The 4,643-nt window shown below is 54.4% G+C and overlaps 1 non-coding gene across 1 annotated transcript; it reads left to right on the forward strand.

The window, feature by feature from the left end:
- The first annotated feature begins 1,455 nt into the window (after positions 1-1,455).
- Positions 1,456-1,559, forward strand: LOC136140564 (U6 spliceosomal RNA). Its single transcript, XR_010657633.1, has one exon. It is a non-coding gene; the product is annotated as a U6 spliceosomal RNA (small nuclear RNA).
- Positions 1,560-4,643: the final 3,084 nt, after the last annotated feature.

The raw sequence follows: 4,643 nt of genomic DNA on the forward strand, positions 1-4,643 counted from the left end.
AACTGTAACCTGTATAAAAACACCTCCATTCGGGGCTTTGGATTCGGAGCCAGCCACAAACAGAGGAAGGGGGGCTAGGAGACAGATAAGGAGGGATCAAACTGATCGACCTCAGCCCCCAAAATGCCTCCATCTCATTTGTGAAATGAACAGGCTGGACAGATGTTCCCTAAACCTCTGATGGCCTCGGGTTCCATGGGGGCCAAGAAACTGGGCATGGGACAGGGGTAGGGGGCCGAATCAGCATGGGGCCATGGGGGAGCTCTGTGAAAAGTCATCTGTTACTTCCATCCATGCGGCATCTGGTTTTTCATATCTTAATCGCATCAGCATGATGGATGGTCACGGATTACAGATTACAGATTACAACCCCAGATTACATCATGGGGTTAATTTATTACATTTTTGAATACCCACTTGCTGGGAGACTGTTTTTCAAAGGTATTTGCATATCTTTCACCATAACAACAATGTGTAGGAGGGCATCTGGGAGGGAAGGATGGATGTTTAGGAGGGGAGAGAGCTTATTTGCCAACTGAAGCAGGTTCCTGAGGGTCTGCAATGGGAACGGAGAGCAAATCACTCCCTAGAGACATTTAAATTGAAACTAAGAGAAGGTGAGATGCAAGGAAGTTTTGCAAAGACTGCATGGGTGAAGGAAGGTTCCTGGGGTTCATTGAACAGCACACAATGAGTGAATGGGGTATAATAACAGGCAATGAAGTGTCCAGACCCCTAAGATGCTTCCAGAGTCCCTCCCATTCTCACCATCCTGATCACAGGACATATTATCCATCCCATCCCTGCCTAAGGTTCCCAGGACACCAAACACAGGGTGGTGGGAGGAGCCACAGAGTCAGCTCGTATAGCCCGGGGACAATCCCACTGATACCACGATATTCAGGAACCCAGCCAGCTGGGATGGCCCTGAGCAGAGGCCCAGCCTCATTCATTCTCTTAGTCCAGCACCTCACCAGTGCCTGGCCAAATCCAGGTTCTGAATGAATGTGTGTCCAATGAGCAAATGAAAGAATGAAGGCATGAAATGATGGTGGGCAGTGTCTCACTGCCACTTGCCTGACATGAATCCTAATTTAGTCTGGATGAGGGGCAAAGACCTCTGATTTCAGTGCTTGGGCTCTAGGTGGTGGTGTGCAGAGAAAAGCTGCTTTCACAAATGAAGCAAGAGCTGCGGATTACTCACTGCGGTGCCCCTCACGCCCACTGGGCTGCTGCTTCTCTCCCCACCACTGCCCCTTAACCAGCTGTGAGGCCTTCCCTCTCTGAGTCTCAATTTCCTCACCTGTAAAATGGGATCATGGCAGCACCAATTCCATAGAGTTGAGTAAGAAGTAAGTGAGATAATGTTTGTAAGACTATAAAGTGCACAATGCCTGGCACATAAATGCCTAATTACTGGCTGTTATGACAATGATGTTAAGATTGACACACACCTTGCTAGCTTCGGCAGCACATATACAAAAACTGGAACGATACAGAGGTTAGTGGGGCCCCTGTGCAAGGACGACACGCAAATTTGTGAAGCGTTCCACGTTTTTCTAAAAAAAAGAGTGGATATATGTGTATGTATAACTGATTCACCTTGCTGTACACCTGAAACTATCACAACCTTGTAAATCAACTATACTCCAATAAAAATTCTAAAAAAAGATCGACACACACTATCTAAGCCCCTAGAGCAAACACTCTGAACCAGCCATCATGCCTTTCAAATCCCCATCCAAAACATCCGGAGCTGTGCCCCTCTTGCCAGTTCCATTACCCAAGGCAGCAGGCAGCCCCCAAGATGCCCTTAAGGTGGGCATGCATCCTCATGGCCCGAGATGCCTAAAGACAAGTGGCTGCGGCTGAAGACAGCTCTTCTCCCCGCTCATCTAGTCTTCCGGTGTGAGGCCCGACCTGCCCAGCTGCCCCAGATCCTGGGGTCCACTGCTGACCTCAGACCCAGGTCAGAGCCCTGACCTTAGGCCAGTAACACTGGGCGGCTTCCAATCGTTCAACCGGGGCAAAGCCCCCATGCCATTCCGTCCCTGAAGTTCTGCTGACTCCGCAGTGTCATTGACACCTTGTTGGTCAGGGGGACCCGACAGGTCATCTCTTCTTAAACTTTGAACTTTTATCCACAGAAATGCACAGGGACACTAAATGTTTTCCACAATTTTAGGGGTTGCCGGGACCTGAAGTCATCCTCAACCACAGGGTAAGAACCCTTGATCCAACTCAACTGCCACTTTTTAAAAATAACTGCTTTATTGAGATATGATTCACAAACCATAAAGTTCATCCTTTTAAAGCAGGCAATTCAGTGGTTTTTAATATAGTCGCAAAGTTGTACGTCAATCACCACTATCTAATTCCAGAACATTTCCATCATCCCAGAAAGAAACCCCCTCCCCCCCCCGCATACACTGGCAGCCACTTCCCCAGTCTCGCCTTCTGCCAGCCCCTGGCAACCAAGCACTAGTCTACTTTCTGTCTCTATGGACTTGCTTATTCTGAACATTTCATGTAAATCATGTGGCCTTTTACGTCTGGTTTGTTTCACGTAGCATTCACGTTTTCAAGGTTCACCAAGTTGCGGCATATGTACTGGCACTTCATTCTTTTTGTGGCCAAATAATATTCTGTTGTATGAATATACCACATTTTGTTTATCCACTCCTCACGTGATGGATATGTGAGTTGTTTCCACTTTGGCCATTCAAACATGGGGAAACAGACCCAAAGTCACCATAACCTAGATGGGATAGGAGTCCGGACCTCTCTCCTAACATCCACCTTTTCCTGCATCATTGCTCTGGGAGGACCCAGAGAACAGAGAGTCCGAGCACGGCGAAAGATCGCCCCACTGGCGAATAGCCATCACAACAGCATTTGAACCAGAGGATCCAATAACTTGCTTCCGGTTCAGTAAATGCTGGGCCACAGCTTCATCCTTGACAGAGAGAATCATACCCACTGTCCCCCTCCCAGGCCCAAGCCACCATCACCTCTTCTCTGCCACTGTTCCTAGCTGTTCTCCCTGCTTTTGTCCTTGCCAAATGCAGTCTATTCTCAACTTTGGGAATCAGAGTGAAGTTGTTAAAACCTAAGTCAGATCATGTCTCTGCTCTGCTCACAACCCAATCCATCCTCGTGCCTGCCCATCAGGCTGATAATATCACGATAACAATAGCAGATAACTATTCTAGAGCATATCCTGTGGGGTCAGGACCTTAGGAACATTATCTCCTTACACTGGCCACTGCACTTAATCCTTGAGCCCTGAGAGCTCCGGATAACGGTGAGCTCAGAGAGGTTAGGCCCCTTGCCCAAGCCTACGGGGAACGAATGACAGCAGAAGAGGGGCCCAGGCATCTAACCCGACTACAGAGCGGAGCTCTTAAAACTCTGAGCCATAATTTGCCACGCTGGAGAAAGAAGAAAACAGTCGAAATGGAAGCCGCTGGGCCAGCTCTGGGCGCCAGGCAAGACTGCTGCTTCCCGCGAACGCGGGCCCGCCCCACCGCTCTCTGATCTTTGCAGCGCCTGCGGCCCCCCTGACCCCGCGGTGAGTTATGGGGGCCGCGGGACCCATAACACAGCATTCCGGGACTCCCAGGGTCGGCAGGACGCGGCACCCTGCTCTGTGATGGATGAGCCACCCCTAGCGCTGGCTTTGTCTTGCCTGGGCCGGGTTGGGGACCTACTTTGGACGGGGCGTGGCGAGAGGCGGACCGCGCGCGCGCGCGCGCGCGTGTGTGTGTGTGTGTGTGTGTGTGTGTGTGTGTTGGGTAGGGGTATTGTCTTTTTCCCTTCCCTCCCAGGGTGTGTGAGTGGGGGGCGGACACTAGCGCAGCCGTCAGTGCTCCCCAGTCTCACCTGGTAGCGCTTTGAAGACCCCCCTGGACCCCCACGTCGAAGAGCGACCCCTCCCTGAACCTCGCCCCCAGCTCTGCGCACTTTCGGAGGCTACTGAGGCCCCGCGGTGCCCCGTTCCTCCTCCCTCGCACAGGGCATTTCTTCCGTCCCATTTGACAGCCTAGGCGGAATAATCCTTTTGGGGAACCGCCGGCCTCTGCGCTGCCAGACGCTGCCGCAGCTGAGCGCTCAGCTCCGATCCATTGTTGGGGTCCGCCAGGGACCCCCTGCCGCGGCCCTTTGTCGCCCGCTCCCTGCTGGGCCGCTCCAGATGCGCCACCGCTGCCCGCGCCCCGCCCGTCCCACGCGCCCCGGGCCGCTCCGAGGCGGCTCTTCCGCACCGGGAGGAGTGGGCCCGCCTCTCCCGGTGTCTGCACAGCCGCCCGGCTGCGCCCGCCTTTGTCTACCTTCTTTGTCTGCCCCGCGCCTTCGCGGCGGCGGCGGCTAGGCCTCTGGGGAGGGGGCCCGGAACGCCGAGCGCAGCTGGCGAGGGCGCGCTGGCTGGGAGCGCGCGGGGCCCGGCCCGGCTCGGCCCGGGGCTGCCCCTCGGCTGGGGGCAGTGGAGCCCGCTCGCCGCCGCCCCTCCCCCGTCCCCTCCGCATGCTCCCGCCCCCTTCCCTCACGCCCGCCCCCTCCCCCTTCCCTCCAGCCCAGCTCAGCCTCGGCACATCCTCCTGCCGCCCGCGCACCTCTCCGCGCGGTCCCGGCTTCGCGGCTCGGCC

The sequence above is a fragment of the Phocoena phocoena genome, chromosome 1 (genome assembly GCF_963924675.1).
Source record: "Phocoena phocoena chromosome 1, mPhoPho1.1, whole genome shotgun sequence".
Lineage (NCBI taxonomy): Eukaryota > Metazoa > Chordata > Mammalia > Artiodactyla > Phocoenidae > Phocoena > Phocoena phocoena.